Below are 21,453 nucleotides of genomic sequence, written 5' to 3'. Positions count from 1 at the left end.
CAATTCAGACCAACTCTGACCAACCCCAATGATCCCAAAAACGACCGAAGTACGGCGTACACACTACCCAGTAATCGTTCATATCTAAACATTCCCTTCAATCCCAAAATCTTATACTATACGGCCAATTTACATACACACTTTCTGAATGATCCCAAAAGTGCAGCTCTCACTATGGCTCTCATTCAGAGGTGCTCGTAAGAAGCAAGCACTCGTTCTGAATGAGGGCGGCCGCTTCATTTTTGAAGTGAGGCCTCCTGGTTATTAGGTAAGCTGTGGGTTACCACTCACAGCTTAACGACCGACCAGGTTGAGGGTCGCGATGGTGAACACCATGGTGAATACCATCGCGACCATCGGGGCTTGTGATGAGACCCTAAGGTTTGGTCTCGGCAGCCGCAAGCCCCAGGGAGCTTCCTGCTCTGAAAGAGCAGGAAACTCCCCACTGACATCACTGATGATGTCAGTGCGGCCGCCCACAAAATGGTAGGCGTTCATTAAGGAACACCTCCATTTTGGAAACCACCCCCCGGCCCGCCTACAAAATGGGGTGAGCTCTCGATCAACATTGACAGCTGCCCCTTTTGTAGAGAGCTCCAGAGCGAGAGAGTTTCTCTCTCACTCCGGGGCTTGCGCATGCACAGTGCGGCCGCTGCGCGAATGCGCAGGGCTAACTATCAACCCGGTTGCGAGAACATTGGTGCTTGCGACTAGGTCTGAATGAGACCCTATATCAGGAGCAAAAATGACTGAACTTCAGGCCCTTTTGCTGCATACAAACACAATTATTGGCATTACTGACTTATTCCTGCCCATTGCCTTTTCAAAGGGTTTGAGCAGTCAGCATAAGTACCCTATGAATTGTATTGCCATAAGATAAATGATCTCCATCAAACAGCCTGGAATGCTCCAAGCAGTTGTTTGTGGCTTTCTGTATCCACTCAAGCACATATTTAGCACTAGTCCATCTGGTAAGAACCTTGATTTTCAGTTGTGCATTGGCAATTGTTTTATAGCTGAGAGACATACTGTAGAATGCATTATGTGCTGCATAATGTATGATTGGCTAAAGTAGGGCCGAAACTAGGATTATTGTCACACGGGGTAGACAGTAATTTGTTGCCCACCCACCCATCATAAGATGGCTTTTTCTGACATAAATGTAATATCCATCCCTTAAAAATATTAGTTAAGGTTTCTTAAGTAAAAACATCAAATGTCCAAATTATTTTATTAAAACTACAAATATCGACAGAACAAACATATTACACATAATGTCACATATTGTAATTCCCTATACACATAATGCCACATATTGTAATGCCCTATACACATAATACCACATATTGTAATGCCCTTTACACATAATGCTACATATTGTAATGTCCTATACACATAATGCCACATATTGTAATGTCATATACATATGCCACATAGTGTAATGCCCTTTACACATAATGCCACATATTGTAATGTCATAAACATATGCCACACACTGTAATGTCCTTTACACATAATGCCACATATTGTAATGCCCTATACACATAATGCTACATATTGTAATGTCCTATACACATAATGCCACATATTGTAAAACCCATTACACATAATGCCTCATATTGTAATGTCATATACATATAATGCCACATAGTGTAATGCCCTTTACACATAATGCCACATATTGTAATGCCCTTTACAAATAATGTCACATATTGTTATGCATTTAACACATAATGCCACCCCCCTGCAGCAGTGTCCCTATAGTAATGCCCCATGTAGTGGTGCCCCTATAGTAATTCCCCCTGCAGCAGTGCCCCTATACTTATGCCCCATGCAGCAGTATCCCTATAGTAATGCCCCATGTAGGACTGCCTCTATAGTAATGCCCCCTTCAGCAGTGCCCCTATAGTAATGCCCCCTTCAGCAGTGCACCTATAGTAATGCCCCCTTCAGCAGTGCACCTATAGTAATGCCACTTTAAAAAACAATACTTACCTTAAACCCCACTCCTGCGTATGCCACCCACCGGTCCGCCTGGCTGCTCCTCGGAACTATGGGTGAGATGTTATGATATCTCCCCATAGTACACGTGGGGGGGAGCTGGTATCAGGAGAAAACTCCAGCCTCCGGCTACCGCTGCGCTGCAGAGAAGGAGCTGGGCACATGCTGGTAATAAAATCCCAGCAGGCACCGGCAAATGGAGCTTCCCTGCAGCGCCAGCCTGAGGTGACCTGGGTGACACTGGCAGCGGGTGCAATGGCACTGTTGCAGCAGCTATGGGCCCCTAATTCGGCACCCGATGCACGCGCACCTCCAGCCCCCTCTTAGTTGTGGCCCTGGCTAAATTAAGGGAAGATTTTGTGCGCATGTTGCAAAATGTTTACAACATTTCTACACTTTGTTTAGAACTATTTAGGATATGGGCTAAGAATAGAGCATGGCTTATTTTGCCTTGATGGAGAAAATACCTTTTGTCTTGTGTTTACACTGCTCAGTTAAACATCGACAGCTGCCCCATTTCCAGTGAGCACCGGAGCGAGTGAATTTGTCACTCGCTCCGGGGCTTGTGCACTGCGAGTGCTGCACGTGTGCAGGCCCTCACCATCGACCCACTTGCAAGCGCATATCGCTTGTGAGCGGGTCTGAATGAGGGCCAGTGTCCCATCTGCATTAAAACATGCCCTTGTCTCCCCCATTCTTAAAAAAACCTATCCTTGATTCTAACACTCTCACCAATTACCAACCCATCTTTCTCTTCCCTTTTGCATCCAAACTCCTTGAGCGTATTGTCTACAACCGCCTTTCCACCTTTTTCACCCAATCCTTGCTTGACCCATTTCAGTCTTTCATTCTCTCTATTCTACTGAAACTGCCCTTACAATAGTCAGCAATTACCTACTTGCTGCCAAATGCAAGGGCCACTACTCTCTGCTCATTCTCCTTGACATCTCTGCTACTTTTGACACTGTGGACCACCCTCTCCTCATGTAAATCCTTCAATAACTTGGTCTACATGATACTGCCCTCTCCTGGCTGACCTCCTACCTCTCTATCCATTTATTCTCTGTCTCCTCTCATGGCTTCTCTTCCTCCCCAGTTCCACTAATGGTAGGTGTTCCCCAAGGTTCTGTTCTTGGACCTCTCCTATTCTCCCTCTAAACATCTACTTTAGGTGAACTCATCAGCTCTTTTGGCCTCCAATATCATCTCTATGCTGATGATGCTCAGATCTACCTTTCCTCCCCTGACCTATCTCCCTCTTTCTTCACTCGTATCTCCAACTGTTTCTATGCTATCTCTTCCTGGATGTCCCAACACTTTCTCAAGTGTCTAAGACTGAGCTAATCATCTTCCCACCCTCCAGCATAACCTCACTCCCCACAGTTTCATTATCTATTAATGGCACAACTATCTCCTCTAGCCCCCAAGTGCACTGTCTTGGAGTTATCCTTGACTCCTGCATCTCTTTCAAATCACACATTCTGTACCTCTCGCAGTCCTGCCACTTTCATCTCAAAAATTTTTCCTAGATAAGACCCTTTCTCACCCTGGAGGCAACTAAGGGCCTGATTCAGATGCCTCCGGCGTGTGCATGCACGAGACCCATACTGCGATGGCAGCTCCATCGCAGCGGGTCTTGCTACAAGACAGGATGGTCATTGTTGATTAAAAGCTCACCCTGTTTTGTAGACAGGGAGGGGGGTAGCTGCACAAATGCAGGCGTTCCCTTAGGAACACCTAGCATTTGTGGGCAGCCCTTCTGACATCACTCATGATGTCAGTAGTGGACTTCCTGCTCTACTAGAGCAGGAAGTCCACTCGGGCTTGCGGAGCTGAGACCCTACTACAAGGTCTCCTCGCAAGTCCGAGATGGTCGCAATAATCATGACCATCACCAGGCAGCCTGCAAAACCTGTAGGTGGTCACCCACAGCTTAGCGAGTGGCCTGGAGGCCGACAAAAAAAAAAAAAGCCAGCCCTGATTCAGAGCGAGCGCTCGCAAACAATGAGTGCCTCTGAATCAGGCCCTAAGACCCTCATCTGCTCATTGCACTATTGTAACCTCCTTTTATCTGGCCTCCCTGAGTTCCACTTCTCTCTGCTAAATCTGTCAATACTGCTGCTCTGCTCATCTTCCTCTCCAAATGTTCTACATCTACATCTCCTCTCCTACAAGCCCAGCACTGGTTCACCTTCCTCTTCAGAACCCAATTCAAGTTTCTTACACTCACTTACAAAGCCCTCGCCAAATCCTCTCCCATTTACATCTCAGATCATATCTCACTTCACACTCCTGCCTGCAATCAAAGCTTTCCAGCTCCCATCCTAACCCGCTGCTCTTTGCTCCTTCCTCACTGTCTACCCCATCTGTGTGCCCACCTGTCTGGCTGCCCCTCCCCTTTAGAATGCAAGATCTCACAAGCATGGCCCTTTCCTCTCATGTGCTTCTCCTTCCCTCACTCATGATCGTAGACTCCAAACTCCCCACAAGGGCACCTACCACTTGGTTGCTGAGGCTCTGCTACTTATTTGAGTGTTTTGAACACTATTGCAGCAAAGTTTACAAACTATGGGGCCGATTCAGACCCAGATGCTAAGCTGCGCTCTCTCGCAGCCATCAGGGGGCAGATATGCAAATGCTGCGATCGCACACCCAGGCTAAAGGACAACCTCTATGTCTTAGAGAGCGACGGCAGAGTGAACGCTCGCCGGTGTAATGATGCCCACATTTCTTTCTTAGCACACTTCCAGGAAGTGTATGATTATTCAGTAACATCAAGAGCCATCGGAGCTGCTCGCAGCCCTTAAGGTAGACCCTACCTCGCTGCAAGCACTACATTAACTGCAGGCTGAAATACAACCAGGTGATGTGTACAATGAAGCTGACATGATAATTATGCATACCCAAAGAATGCCATTTTGAAACTCAGACACACCTGCATTCGCCCATCCACTGCCATGTTTTCCCGTACCTTCCCCTGGTACCACCCACAAATGGCACAATCTGTCACTAAAAGGAGTGGCCCATCTGCGGGCTTCGAGCAAGTACTTCCACATCGCACAGACTGGATCGCGCATGCATATTTTGCCACATACGCAGATGGGTGACAATCGCCCATAGCGAGCGAATGCAGCTTAGTGTCTGGGTCTGAAATGGCTCCTGTGTCCTTGTCCTGCATAGCGATGTGCACTGACCCCATGTTTTGGTTTGGGCTTTGGATCTGTATCTCCTTCAAGGTTTTGGACCTGGATTTGGTGTTACAAAACCACCCTTGCGTGTTTTGGTTTTGGATCTGTATTTTTTCTAAAAAATCATAAAAACATCTGAAATCACATAATTTGGGCTAGTTTTTGTTCCTATAGTATTATTAACCTCAATAACATGTATTTCCAGTCATTTCAAGTCGATTTTGGTAGCATTGAGGTAGCTGTCTAAGCTAAGTGACAGCAGTGGGTGGCACTAACATGTGGCAGTTCAGCTTCCAACATGGCACAGAGTAGCATTGCAGTGGTAGACTGGATGGCAGTTTAAAAAACTATACGACCTCATAGGAAGTTTAAAAACCAAGAATGTTTTCATTAATCAAGCACTAGCTCAGAGGCCCAAGGGAGTTGGATTATGTTTATGGACTGAAGACAGGGAAAGGATGGAAGGATTGATTAGTTTTTAATTTAGTTATTATTTTAATGTTTTGATTCTTAACAAAGTTTATCAGTGAAGATCAATTTAGTATCAAGCTCTTCAGCTCCTGAAAGACATCTTTGATGTGTAGGAGGTTTTTTATACATCTAATAGAAATGCGGTGGCCTTGTTTGTGGAGGTGCTGCTAAATAGTACACACTGTACTGTAAACAGCCATTTTCTTTGTGCTCAGGGAGGTTATTAGGGATAATGCGACCAAGACTTGTTGTTTACTTTAGAGGAAAGCAGCCTGTAGCTCTCTAGCTGAACTAGAATTCCCAGCATCCGTGATGATTGTCAACAACAGGTGGCATGTCTCAGGTTACCTCAGCCTGCTTTACGCACTGTATGGAACATGTAAATATGCATGTAATGTGACCAATATACACAACAAATTTTTGTATTAAATGTATTTTCACTTTATTGCACACATAATGTGTCAGGATGCTGCCTGGGATCAGCCGCTACTTACCTCTGTGTTGGTGTCCTTGGGCTTAGGTGTTCAGTCACTGGGAAAAGAGGTGAGTGGTGTCTGAGTATTCTCCCTGGGGTCTGCTAGAGCTTCCATGCATGCGTCCGGGTTTCTGGGGTGCCGGGCATGGGTGCAGCCATGTTGGTCCATATCACCTGACTGGTCTCTCCCAATGGTAGTCATGTGGTCACTCAGCTGATCCTCTGATCAAATGACCAGCTACACAGGGGTATTTAAGTCTGAGTCCAGGAAACTGCTGTTCAACTTCACTGTTCCAGTGACTGTGACACTCACCAGTGTTTCTCTGGTATTTCCTTCAGAGTGTTGCTTCAGCCTACTTGCAGTTCTCCAGTGTCACCTGTATTAGCTTCAATGCTAATTTGCAGTATGTTACTTTTCCAGTATTGTCTTTTGGTGTGCTGCTTAGCTTTCTTGCATCCTCCCTGTGTTACTGTGGTATCTGCTTTTATGCTAATTACTAGTTAGCTCTCAGCTGGATCTTTAGTAATTCCCAGTACATTATCCTGTGTTCTTAAAGCAAGCCTGTGACTAGGATCTCTAACATTCTCTAGTGCACTCCTGTGTTCAAGTATTCAGTTCATCTCCTGTGTTCAAGTATTTCGTTCATATCCTGTGTTCAAGTATTCAGTTCATTTCCTGTTTTCAAGTATTCAGTTTGTCTCCTGTGTTCAAGTATTCAGCTCATACGCTGGTCTCCTGTGTTCAAGTATTCAGTTCATCTCCTGTGTTCAAGTATTCAGCTCACATGCTGATGTCCTTTGTTCAAGTATTACAGTGTCATTCTCTAGTCTCCTTGTCTCTTCCATGTACCTAGCCAGGGGGCCACCACCTGCTCACCTGGTGCAGCAAAACCCACATCCCAATTGGAGGGGTCACTGGTGAAGACCACTGAGTGGGTTAGACTCCACGCCTCTAGCTAGGTCTAGCCAACACCTGGGTTTGACCTTTATTGAGGCAACTAGGACTGTCACTTCCCTAGCTACCTTCTAGTCATCCATACCCCGTGGCTCTCTGTCCTCCACAGAGGAACTCTTTATAGCAGATCATGACATCCTGGCAGGAAGATGTTCTGTGCTGCTGCTCATATTTCTGATCTCTCTCATGACACCCACCATCTACATTATCCAGTAATTCTGCTTAGAGTTACCTACATACAAAGGAGTGAGGCATTTATTGAGCTGAACCATTATTTAGAACAGCCTATCAATTCACCAGGGTCCTGGGGCAACCGGTTGGGGTTGGGAGCAATAAAAAAATTAAAAAAAATCTATGATGTTTTGCCCACCCAATCAACTTGGTGGTTCAGAATTTTTTTTTTTTTAAATGAAAAGGGCATACAGGGGATGCTGTCTGTGGCCTAAAAGTCTCTGGACATTTTCAGCATTCAGAAAGTGCATGTTGAATAATTCAGCGGCTATGGCAGTTCAATTACCAGCATGGCACATCTAGGAAAGAGACTGGCACTGCAGTGGCAGACAGGATGGCAGTTTAATAAACTATAAAATTAAAAATATCAGGCAGCAATGTCTCAAACAGCACATAATGCAAAGAAAAGAGGTGCAAGATGGATTTGTCCTTGAGCCCTTCCACCCACCCTTATGTTGTATATATTAAACAGGACATGCACAGTTTAACAAACCAATCACTTCAGCGACAGGAACTGCCAATTGTGGATGAAGTGATTTGTTTGTTTGGGCTCCCACAAAACAAACTACAAATGGGCAGATGACATTGCTGGCAATGATCTTTTCATGCACAAACTGGCTTTACAGAAGCAAGATGTTGTCGCCATCATCATCCGATTTATCAACCCTCATCAGTGTGTAATTTGTCCCCGCTGGAATCCACCATTACAGCCTCAGATGCCTCTGTCATTTTTGGATGTAAATGGCTGAAAAGGTCTTCCTTATGGAATTTGTAGTTAATTTTGATGAGCATCATATTTTCCACATTTTGAGATAGTAGCTTCTTATGCCTATTGCTGACAAGGTTCCTGGCTTTGCTGAAAACTCTCTGAGTACACACTGGAGGGTGGGCAGCTCAAGTAAAACAAAGCCAGTTTGTACAAGGGCCTCCAAATTGATTTTTTTGACTGCCCGTAGTCAAACGAACTGTTTGACATGCCTATTTGGATGCTATCATTAACATAGTCCTCAACCATATTTGAAAGGTGACCATATCAGATGGAGTCACGGTAGAGGTCTCATTAATTGTAGACAATTTTTTTAAACCTGACCAGATGTCAAAACTTGCTTGGGGAAGTTGAGTTTTTTCCTGGCAGCTGCCCTTGCTGGAGAAACTGAAGGAGGAGCCATTGCTGCATCACATTTCACTTGAGCTGGCAATTTGCTTACCAACAGTTCTTTGCATCTCTCCAGATCTGTGTCCATTGGAAAGAAAGACATGACGTATGCCTTGAACCTGGGATTGAGCATGGTCACCAAAATATATTGATCCAATTGGAAGAGCCAGACAACCCTTGGATCCTGACACAGTGAATAAAGGAGTTGAACTACAAGTCTGACATACTTAGCAGAATAGTTTTGTTTCAGCTCCTCCTTCAGTTTCTCAAGCTGATTTTCCAACATTTTAATTAGGGGAATTACCTGACTCAATCTGGCAGTGTCTGAACTCACTTCACAGGTGACTACTTAGAAGGGTTTCAACACTTTGCACAACACAGAAAATATTTTCCACTGGGCTTGAGTAAAGTACATTCCAACTCCTCTTCCTATGTCATACTTCGTTGTGTAGCTTTGGATGGCTTTTTATTGTTCCTCCATCTGCTGAAGCATATACAGGGTGGAGTTCCACCTTGTAACTACCTCTTGCTTCAGGTGGTGATAGGGCAAAATCAAGATTTCTTGCAGTTTGCCAAAAATGTCCAGAAAATCTGCAGGCCACGGAGAGCAACTCCTGCACAGCCCTGTAATTTCTTAAAAATGTTGCACCGCCAAGTTTATTGTGTGAGTAAAACATGGGACATGTTGGAATTCACCCAGCTATAATGCTTTCACAATATTGTTAGCATTGTCAGAAATCACAAATCCCGAGGAGAGTCCAAGCAAGATCCCTGAGTTTTTCTAAGAGGTTGTCAGCGGTATGCCTCTAAGTGAAACTGGTGATACACAGAGTAGCCTGCCTCTGAATGAGCTGCTGTTTCTTAGATGCTGCTGTTGGTGCCACTGAAGGCAATACACCCAACCAGTGAGCTGTTACAGTCATATAATCTTGTGTTTGCGCTGTTCCAGTTGGCCACATATCTGTAGTTAAGTGGACAGTGGGTACAACTGCATTTTGGAGGACACTAATTAAGTTTTTTTTATGTCCCTGTACAGAACGGGAATTGCTTTTCTAGTGTAGAGGAACCTAGATGGGATTTGGTAACGGGGACACAGGACCTTAATTAACTGTCTAAAACCCACAGCACTAATGGTGAATATTGGATGCACATCTAATACCAGCATAGATGTTATGGCATCAGTGATCCGCTGTGCAACAGGGTGACTGCTGTCATACTTGCTCCACCTTGCTAAAGATTGATTAACAGTCAATTGTTTTTTTACTACTAGTAGTCGTCCTGGTCCCTTTCTGGGATATAGATCTACTACCAACAGCAGCAGGCGCAATGCACAAGGATTCTTCTGAAGAATCCAGGATAGGGTAGGTCTGAGTTAGTCTTATCAAATTGGATGCAGGACTAGTTATGATCATGATTGAGGATATTGTTGATGAAGGTGTTGGTGGTGAAGATGCCAGGTGCTTGGATCTAGCAGAGAGATGGGAGCTAGCAGATGCTGGACTGCTTGTTGTTACTTTTGTAGCCAAAGTTTCTGAATTTTGCAAACACTTTTGATGGATGTGCTGTAGATGACGTAACAAGGAGGAGATTCCTAGATGGTTCAGGTCCCTACATAGAATAGAAATGTTAGCGGTTCCAATGGCACTGTCTTTTGGAGGATCACATCTGAATGTGGCTGTTGGATTACACCACATCCATAAAAGAAAAAAAACAGTATATGGTAATTCCCATTCTTTCTGTACTCCATATTTTAAAAGGTGGAGGTATTATTCTCCACTGACCTAATCACAAAGGAATGCGTTCCCTGAAAGGTATCTTTAGTGTTCACCTCTTGTAGTTTAGCAAACATATATCAGCATAAACACTGTCCCTATTGGGAAATAGCTCACCTGAGCACAGATACAGGCGTTCCTCAAAAGGTCTCTTTATACTCCAACTCTTAAACGAGAAAACTTCATAGGCAGCATACAGAACAGTGTTCAAGTATATTTATTCCATAATAAGTTTAAAAACCATAAAAATTTGTAAAAAAGTCCAAAGACAATGTATGGGTAATCCCTTAGGTGTTGCACTTCATCAAACTACAGTAATCTCACATTCATATAAATGCTCCTAACCCGGAATGAGTGGCATAAAGACAAGTCCACAGGATGGAAAAATGGATGAGCTCTTCAGTGATGAAGTGTCCCTCTTTCTTTTCTGAACTAATGGGTCCTTTCTTAGGGTGTATCTCTACCTACTCTGGGGTGACAATGTGTACAGATCGCTTGACAATTGTTATCCAGATTTGGGTACAAATGATTCCACACATAAGAAGAATATTCTTTGTTTTATGCCCAGACATGACAATGGTCTTTCCCTTATAATGTTCAACAACTGTTTCCACTGGGACCTGATTTACACAAACAACATCCTCATCAACAACACCCTGATCATCAGTATACCAATCAGATTCTAGCTATTATCTTCCAGAAGGTGCTAGTTACTTGTTAAGTAGAATCTGATTGGTTGCTACGGATAACATCACTTTTAAAACGCACTTCTAAAAACTCTCACTTTAGAAAATTTACCCCTTAGACTCTTCTCGGGTATTTGTGACATTTCTGAGCATACAGTTGGTTCCTGTGCATTAACAATTTAAATTTTCTTGAAAAACCTACAGGGAGAAGGGCTTACATCATCAGTAGAGGCAGAATCACCAGTCATAAATAAAGGACAAGGCCTTAGCCAATCCTTGCCATTTCGTGTGGTGAAAGGCATATTGCCAATTTTATGTCTTTCTAAAGCTTACTTTCCAAATTATGTTTTTTTCTTTACCACTGTAAAAGATTGCTTCTTTGATTTTAGATGCCCTGACTTAAGCCCTGTATGCCCTTTGGCATCGGCTTTAGTAGATGAGGTAGACTAGTATCGTCAGACTCGTGTCACTGGCAGTAGCTCCAGCACTAGTATGTGTTTCCTGCTCTCCTTTCAACTAATCATTCTCCAAATAAAAAAAAAAACACGAATGAAGTGTGATACAGCACACACACACGTCAATTTGTACCAATTGTAAATATTACACTATGGTATCAATGACCTACAGCATCACAATATTTTTTATGAATAATACACTGCAGTTACACAGTGTCACAATATGTGTATGAATATTACACTGCAGTTCCACTTACAGTGTCACAATACATGTATGAATATTACACTGCAGTTAGACCAGCAGCATCACAGTAAAAAGATAATAATATAGTACACTGGGCTACAGCATAAAAAAAGAAAATTATATTAATATTATTGGCTTTTATATTTTTACACTGGGCACTCTTGGACAGATAGAGCACCAAGATCACCCCTAGACCAACAGAGCACCCATGAAGGACACAGCAGCCCCTTTATGGAAGGAAAGAGCACCCCTAGACTGATAGAGCACCACTGCAAGCCACAGCAGTCCCTTGATGGATGGACACAGCACCCAGACCGACACAACAGAGCGCCCCTGCAAGACACAGCAGCCCCTTGATGGCCGGACAAAGCATGCAGAGCACCCCTAGACTGACACAGCAGAGGGTCCCTGCAAGACACAGCAGCCCCTTGACAGACGGACAGAGCACAGTGACACATCTCTGCAATACACTCTCCACAGCCGGAGTGAAAATGGCACCGATGACCAGAGACATTTATAGATTCCAAAGCCCGTGAGAATCTGACAGTGGGAGAATGATATTTGGCCTCATTTTGGGATCCGAGTCAGGTGGGAAACCCAGAGCCAGATCCCAGCCCGGATTGTGAAGTTTGGGCTGATCCGGTTCCCTGAGAACCGGACCCGCTCATCTCTAGTCCTGCATTGTTACTACTACTGTAACATGACATAACTTGTTTATAAACTCCCAAGTTGGGTCAAATTTAATTTGACATTAAAATAAATGATTAGTGGCAGAATGGTGGCAGATGAAAGAATAGACAAGACAAAACCACATACAAAGTCAAACATTAGTGTTCAACTCTCCCCACGAAGTTGTATCTGTGTGTCTGCCTGTGTATGAGTCAATCTACCCACTGTTTTTCCAGCTTCAGTCATCATCATTGGTATTGGCACTTCCAGCCACCTTATACTAGGTACCAAAAATCAGCATCCCATCTGTGTTTAGTCACCTCAGGCTACACACCCGCAACATTCCCATGACAGACCCACAAGACACATCTGTTCTGTGTGTCAACATGGTGACACCCAAAAATGCCCATTTAACGGACGGCTGCATCCGCTCAACTGCAGGAGCAGTTTGTGCTTCATAATATGTATTTTACGACTTTTCTTATCCGCAAAGTAATATTATACAAAATAAAAAAACAGAAAATCCACACTTAGGGGTAAATTTACTAAGAATCAAATTTGTCCCGATTTTGCTGGCGAACAAACTCTCTGAGCTTCACTGGGACTCAGGAGAGATTTCAATAATGAAATTTGCACTTTTACAAAGGATCGAGTTTCCAGTGAATAAAATTCTCTGATGGTGAATGAAATAGTGTTTTCTCTGGCGAGTCTGACCGCAGTCAAACTTTCCCAAACAAGCAGCCCGCACATATCATTGAGATATGTGCAGGCTGCTTGTGTGTTTTAATATGATCCAAATGGTTAATGTAAAAAAAAAAAAAAATTATGTAGGGTCCCCCCCCAAAAAAATGCATTACCAGACCCAGGCTCCTGAGTCAGTCCTGCTTCTTAAAATATGGGGAAGAAATGGTAGGGTTCCCCCATATTTTAGGAACCAGCACTGGGCTCCCTGAGCCAGTCCTCATTTTACAAATAGGGGAATAAATGCGTGAGGTGCCCCCTATTTTTATTAACAAAACCAGACTCATTTCTAGCCAGAGTGTATTGCCACAGCCAGGGGACCCTTTCACCAGGTCACACAGACCAAAGCATTAACACCCCAAGCTAGTCATCACAAGCCTGGGATCTCAGGGGAGGTGGGGACCCCCCCAATAAAGGGGTCCCCCCTCTCCCGAGCACCTTAGGCTTACGCTAAAGCTCGGGGCTCTTCCCAGCAGCCCTGGCCAGAGGGTGCAGGGGTAATATTGGTGAAACTAGAATGAAACTATTGTTTTTTACAGTGAAACTACAGGTGGCAGCGTGTCTTATGGAACTACAAGTGCCACCAGGCGGCCGGCACCCATACCCCAACTGTTAAAAAAAGTCAAAAAACACAGTACGCACGCAACGTAGACTTTACAAGTTTATTACACACCTAACACACTCACATACTTACCTTCTACCAGATGTTCACATCCCCTTATCCATGTAGAATTCCCATAGTTTACCTGTGAAAAAAAATTCCAATGCTTACCTACCTCCTGATGTAGATTTGGTCCCCTTCTCCAGTAGTGTCCAGGGGTATTGGCAAAAAAAAAACAAACAGACTACCCGTAAAAGGTCAAACATGTATAGATGTATGTCTTATGACAATCATCTATGCAGTGCAGAATGACAAAATCAGCGAGGCCTCTGTCATTCTTCCAGGCCAACAGCCAATCAGAGGCTGTTCTACATTTAGCAGCCGCTGATTGGCTGTGACCCATGTGCCGTTGATTAATGTATAAAGGACTGTTAACCTGAATGTATCAAAGTGAATTACAATTTGAAAAGGTACAGATATGCCCAGCTATATCCATGCCGTTGGTGCAGCAAATCACGGCATGCATAGTGCGAGACGCGTGCGGGTAGGCACACTGCATATGCATTTGCACCATGCATTCTCCATAGGAATACATGGTGCAAATGCAGTGCGCGCCATAGCATATGCAGGCACGAGGAATCGTTTGTGGCACATTCAGCCACTATGTAACTGGGTGCATTGTATTTTTAGCGATAAATAAAAGAGTAAAAATATGGTCTCAGCATAAGGCCACAAAAACATTACAGTAAAGGTGATTCAAATTTAACAAACATATATCTTTTTTGAACTATTTTATTATACTGTAAAATAAATTATGGACATGATACAGAATTATTTTACAGCACCCACTGGAGACAATAATAAAAATGGACTGACTTATGGGCCAGATTTACATTGTATACAGTTATTTGGGAAAATATTTACTGATGCACACGGCTATGACAAATAAATTAAAGATATCAAATGATCATGTTACAAATACAATACAACTAGTGAAGTTACTAGTGGGTCAGAAGCAACCTGTGGCACTCCAGCTGATGTGAAACTACACATCCCAGCATCTCCTGCCACAGTTTTAGCACTCCTTAACTGCAAAATTGTCACAGGCATGCTGGGATGTGTATCTGCAAAGCAGCTGAAGTGGCACAGGTTGTCTAAGCCTGTAGTGGGTCACTGGTGAATTGATTAGTGCAGAGAGAGTTAAGTTTAGCTAAAATGAGAGTATATGGGTGTATAGGTATCCTATGTTTTGACAGGTAGAGCAAATCTTTTCAATCTTCTGTTGCCAAAAAGATATGCTCTCTCTTCTGGGAAAGGCGAAGCAACACAGAGAGTCAGTAGAGGGATGAGAAAATAGGGTTTTTCCCCGTGCATGTTCATGAAATTCTACCTGACTAAAACTAAAGCAATCACATTGGAAAATGAAAATCCTTTTCTGTGCTTAATACATTCAAAAAGTATAACTTTTTGAAAATACCTGCAATGTGGAAATTTTTGTGGCTATCACCGTATTTGGAATATTTAGCCGGGCCTGCTACTCTCCCACAGAGGGGGTGATTCAGCAGAGGGCGGAATTGCATAGCTGCACACACACACAACTTGGCAATTCCATCCTTGCTAAAATGCAAATGCAGCATGAGGTGTCTGACACCACCCGCTGCATCTGCCATCCCAGCGCTGAGACCGAGGTCACAGCCTAGGATCATCGGTCGTGATGTTGGACTGCACTGATAAACTGAGTAAGCCTCAGCTTACGCAGGCTGGCCGGCTTGCGAAGCCAAGAATCTGCATCCATGGATGCAGGTACTGGCCTTGCGACTCCCAGAAAATGGGAGCAGCATGCCCCCATTTCCAGAAAGTCACACCATCTCTGCCCCCGGACCGCCCCATAAATGCCTCTGTCTGTCAATCAGGCAGAGGCATACGGGGAATGAGTCCTGTGCATGTGCAGTTTCCAGTTAATTCGGGAATCTGCGATCAGCAGTGTGATCAGTACAGGCCCAGTGCCTACGGTATATGGCCTTTCATTAATATTGCGGGTATTGCTGCAAGCTGCAAATAACATTCTCGGTTTTATATACAGGTGTTATACTGTATATGCCTGGGGTCACTTCAACCATGTGGTGTTAGTAACAGTAGGTTATATAACATATTAAATGAGTGAATTCAGCTCACTTCTGATTGGAGTATTGATCTGATTTCAAATTGTCAAGATACATAAATATGAGCAGATATCTGTCTCAGCATAAGTGACTTTCATCTTTCCCATTATTTTTGAAGAATTACACCTCTACTGCAGTAACAGCAATATAGAGGATTGATTTTGTTTCCAAAGAGACATTCCAATACAAATTCTCCTCATTATGATTAACAACTATTATGTATTGGCAACAATAAACAGTCATTGATACATTTGTTTCTTTAATCTAACTGTCATATGCTACTTTAGTGTGTCTATTTGTGATGATATACTGTATGTACATTTTTGAACATTTTATTAGAGGCTGTTAGTTTTTAACACTCTTTGGAACCATCTGAGAGCTGCATTTCCTGAGCGCTGTCTTTTAAGTTTCTCTAATCTTTATACTTTATCCTAATTTATTTTTTGCGTGCATTCTTACCGTTCATTTTAGAGTTGTCAAAGTTATATGTACAATTTCATCCAGTTATAGTGCTAGTCACTTTCCACCATTTTGAGGTCACTGTTTCATTATGAGGGGGTGCAGAGGTGTTACATTTACAGATTTTTTTAGCATTATTGAATTATATGAATCAGTTCAGGCTTTAGCTTGGTGAGAAAAACACTGTTTTAGAGAACAAACAAGTCTAGAAGAAATCAGCTTGATAATGAAAATAAATTTAATTCAATATAGTTTATGAAGTTTCGGAGACTCCTGGGGCAAAATTTACTAAGTGGCGGGTTCTAAACCCCGGCGGTTTGGTGGTGGTTTGAAGGCGGGTTCTAAACCCCGGGTTTGGTGGCAGTTTGGCAGCCCTGTTCTATTCTATTCTAAAATTTGTTTTGACTGTGGTTTTGCTATCCACAGATTTACTAAGGCCAAAACCAGTCAAAACAAATTTTAGAATAGAATAGTAGAACAGGGCTGCCATTTAGAAAACTGCCTCCAAACCGCCAGAGTTTAGAACCCATCGTCAAACCGCCGGGATCTAGAACCCGCCGCTTAGTAAATTTTGCCCCTGGTGTTTTGGTGGGGTCAGTTTATTGAGAGGCTTTCTGATGGTAGTCGAATGGCAGATTACAGGTTTTAGCAGCTTTGCAGATTAGGCTGATTTTACTTTATAAACTATTAGAATTAGATTTAAATCAAGAGATTACCTCCTCTGCTAAGCTTCCATGCACTTGCTATTGCTAATTTGATTATATTATATGATACAATGGAGTAATCCGTGATGCGTGATGTAGACCCATTGTTGTTCAAGGCACATTTAACACAGAATGCATTGTTGAACACAGTTACTTTTGCATCATATATAATATGAGATATGGTAAGAACTTACCCTTGTTATCTCTATTTCTACGAAGTCCATAGGGTTCCACAGGATACCTTGGGGGTATAGGTGATGACGTCAGTCTTCAGGCACCACAGAGTTAAAGTTTTCAGTCTCCCAGGATGCATCTGGGTCCCTCTCCTATACCCCGCCGCCGGGCCAAGGCATCTCAGTTACGTCACAAGCCATAGGCCGGAGGAGGAGGAGAAGAAAAAAAATAAAAATCTGGACACTCACAAGAATCACATTCTCACCATAGGGAGACGGAAAAAACGGTGACCAGAATAAAGCCCATCTGCAGTACAGGTGCGACAGGGCGGGAGTCCTGTGGAACCCTATGGACTTCGTAGAAATAGAGATAACAAGGGTAAGTTCTTACCATATCTCATATTTTCTACTTCAGGGTCCATAGGGTATCCACAGGATACCTTGGGGATGTCCCAAAGCAGTATCCTTTAAGGGTGGGGACGCTCCTGTGCTGAGAGGAGAATCCGCCGCCCGAAGGAAGCATCCTGAGAGGCAAAGATGTCAAAAGCGTAATACCTCACAAAGGTATTGACAGAAGACTACGTAGCAGCCTTGCAGATCTGAACTGCAGAGGCACCACGTCTAGCTGCAAACGAAGGACCCACAGACCTAGTGGAATGAGCCCTCACCAAGGAGGGAACTGGAAGACCTTCATGAAGATAAGCTTCTGAAATTGCCATACGAATCCAGCCTGCCAAAGTCTACTTTGAAGCAGGCCAACCCTTTTTACGGAAGCCATAGAGGACAAACAAGGCGTCCGACTTCCTAAAAGAAGAAGTGCGATCAACATAAATTCTCAATGCCCGCACAACATCCCAAGTGGCGTCACCCACTGAAAGTCCAGGTGAATTGAAAGCCGGCACAACAATTTCTTCATTGATGTGAAAACTGGATACCACTTCGGGAAGGAATCCAGGACGAGTGCGAAGCACCGCCCTATTCCTATGAAAATTCAGAAAAGGGGGTCTACAAGAGAGAACCCCTAAATCCGACATCCGTCTGGCCGAGGCAATGGCCAGAAGGAATATGGTTTCAGCTGTAAGCCATTTAAAGTCCACTGAGTCCAGTGGTTCAAACGGCGGTCCCTAGAGAACTCTCAGGACCACAGCCCAATTCCAAGGCGCCACCGGTGGAACAAAAGGTGGCTGAATGCGAAGAACACCTCGCATAAAGGTGTGCAAATCAGAGAGCGCAGCAATCCTACGATGAAACCAGACTGACAGGGCAGACACCTGCACTTTCAGAGAAGCCAGGCGAAGCCCATGATCCAGTCCAGCCTGTAGGAAAGCCAACACCCTAGACAGGCGAAACTCCCTAAGGGAATAACCTCTAGGTCTACATCACCGGAAGAAAGTATGCCACACACGATGGTAGATTCTTGCCGAGGAAGGTTTACAAGCTCTTAGTATGGTTTGCACCACGGAGCTAGAAAAACCCTCTGGACCTTAGCATGACCGTTTCAACAGCCACACCGAGTCAGGTCCGGGTGAAGACAAGGACCCTATGACAGCAGATTCGGTCGTAATGGTAACCTCAGAGGAACGTCTACTGACAGACTCTGGAGGTCGGAGAACCAGTGCCGTCTGGGCCACTCGGAAGCTATCAACAGTAGAGTACCTCCTTCTTGATTTGAATTTCCGTAATACCCGCGGAAGGGAAAACGGAGGGAAAAGGTAGGCAAACTGGAACATCTACTAGACGGACAGGGCATACACCAGAGACGCCTTTTCGTCTCATGTTCGAGACCCGTACACCGGCAACTTGTTGTTGTGCCGGGACGCCATGAGGTCTATCTCTGGAAGACCCCACTTGTCCACCAGACTCCGAAAGACGTCCTGGTATAAAGACCACTCTCCCGGTTCCTCCTTGCTGGTTTAAATAGGCCACCGTGGTGGCGTTGTCCGACGGGACCTGCACAGGGTGACCCTGGAGAACCGCCTGTGCCCGCTGGAGAGCTCTTGACACCGCATGGAGCTCCAGAATGTTTATTGGAAGCTCCGCTACCGCCCGAGTCCACCTGCCCTGAAACAAGTGTGGACCCGTGACAGCTCCCCAGCACCGGAGACTGGCGTCCATTGTTAACAGGACCCAGTTCGCCACCCAGAACGGGCGTCTGCAAACACCAGGTTAGAGACAGGCGAACATCCGGAGTGAGCCCCATCGTCTGGGACTTGAGACACTGAGGCAATCCATTCCATCTGGACCGGATCAATAGCAGCAGAGCTTTGGAGTGAAATTGGGCGTACTCCACCATGTCGAATACCGACACCACTGAGCCCAATAATCTCTTTGCCAAGTGTGTCGACACTGCAGACAACTGCGCACCCTCAACTACAAAGCAAGGATCTTTTCCTCCGTCACAAAGATCCACTGCTGCCTGGAGTCCAATAAGGCCCCGAGGTGCAGGATCCTCTGAGACGGGGTGAGAGTGGACCTCTGCCAGTTTGTCAACCAGCCGTGACGTTGCAGTACCGCAATCGTCAGATCCAGATGGTGTAAAAGAAACTCTGGAGACCCCGCTATCAACAGGAGGTCGTCCAGATAAGGCAACAGTCGGACTCCCTGCGTCCGCAGGAGAGCCGCCATGACCTTGGTGAATACCCGTGGAGCAGTCACCAGGCCAAAAGGCAGTGCCCGGAACTGGAAATGTTCGTTGCAGATTGCCAATCTGAGGAACTGCTGATGGCGCAAAAAAATAGGGACATGCAGGTAAGCGTCCTGGATGTCCAATGACACCATGTAGTCCCCAGAATAATGGACCGCAGGGTCTCCATCCGAAACAGAGGCACCCTCAAGGACTTGCTGAGGGCCTTTAGGTTTAGTATTGAACGGTAAGACCCATTGGGTTTCTGCACCAAAAATAGAATGGAATAGAAACCCAGGCCCCTCTGGGAAATTGGAACATGCACTGCGACCAGCACCGGGCGAACTGAAGGAGGTGCCCCCCACTTTGGGGTCCCCCAAAAGGAGGCCTGGACCGTCAGGCCGCAGGTTTGTTATCTGACCTAGGAGCCGGACATCTGGTACTCCAGACCTGATTCTTGGGCTTGGACAATTTCTTGGCCCCAGCCTGCCGTGGACAGGACTGTTCTTTAGGCCTACCTTGGGCCCTGTGAGGCCAAAAGGACGACCCACCAGCACTAGAAAGAATCGTAGCAGACAGAAGACATGCAGATTTTGCTGCTGCCAACGTAACTACAATTTTGTCCAGATCTGGACCAAATAGTACCTGTCCAGACCTTCTAATCCCTTTTTGGAATCCGCGTCCGCTTTCCAAGAACGCAACCATAAGGTGCGACGAGCAGCCACGGCTGCAGAGGAGATCCTAGAGGTGAGCATACAAATATCTAAGGCCGCTTCATTAATGTAAGTGGCCGAATCTCGGAGATTGCCCACCAACTCGGTCTGTTCAGCCGAACAGTCAGAGTCCAAAGACGCCTCCAAATTATCCGCCCAGCGCTCCATAGCTCTGGCTACCCAACACACGGCCAGAGCCTGTCTGGATGCTTCCCTGCAAGGGAATAAACGGCTTTGAGGCAGATCTCCACCTTGCGGTCAGTGACATCCTTCAAGGATGACATCGAAGGCATAGGCAATGTGGCACTTTTGACTAGGCGTGTGACATGTGAATCCACTTGCGTAGGGGATTCCCGCTTAGAAAAATAATTGACCGCAAACGGATAAGCCACGGCTAAGCGTCTCTGGGGCTGAAACAGTTTACCTGGATTTTTCCACGCCTCCTCTAAATGATCCACTAATTGATCAGAAAGAGGGAACACCGTAGCCTCACCCTTAATATCCTTAAAAAGGCATATATGAATGTGGCCACCAAAGGATCAATATCCTCAATAACTAAAGCCGAGCGGACCGCTCGAATAAGACCAGGGATATACACCTTGGACTTAGCGTCCGGCTCTTTGGTACGGAGAGGTTCTTGGTCAGATAGATCCAGAATCTCCCCATGATCAGACGTCTCATAGTCATCCCCATAAGGAGCAGATAAAGACGCCACCGGCCGTTATGAGGCCGCAACACAGACTCCCCCTGTAAAACATCGGACAAATGCAGTTAAGAGTATTAACCCACGCAGGCTCCGGAGAAACCTGGGAAGGGACAGGGAGACTGTGGGGTACCATCAATTGTCTCGGGAACTCCCGCATGGGTGACGACACCACTGACTGCTGGGACAAACCCGTCTGGGTAAACGCAGGTGGCGGAGCTAGCTGGCCCACAAGGGTTGTAAGCGCCTTAGCGAAACAAGCCCAGGGAGG

General features: G+C 45.0%; 1 long non-coding RNA gene across 1 annotated transcript in view; it reads right to left on the bottom strand.

Annotated features, from left to right (window-relative positions):
* LOC148507742 (uncharacterized) overlaps nt 1-21,453 on the bottom strand; it is a 60,133-nt gene that overhangs the window by 15,393 nt on the left and 23,287 nt on the right. The gene's annotated exons all lie outside the window — the stretch shown is intronic.

This window comes from Taudactylus pleione, unplaced genomic scaffold (genome assembly GCF_031769625.1).
Source record: "Taudactylus pleione unplaced genomic scaffold, aTauple2 ptg000386l, whole genome shotgun sequence".
NCBI classification, from domain to species: Eukaryota; Metazoa; Chordata; class Amphibia; order Anura; family Myobatrachidae; genus Taudactylus; species Taudactylus pleione.
Note: the sequence above shows the minus strand (reverse complement) of the source record. Positions and strands in the feature narration are given on the sequence as shown.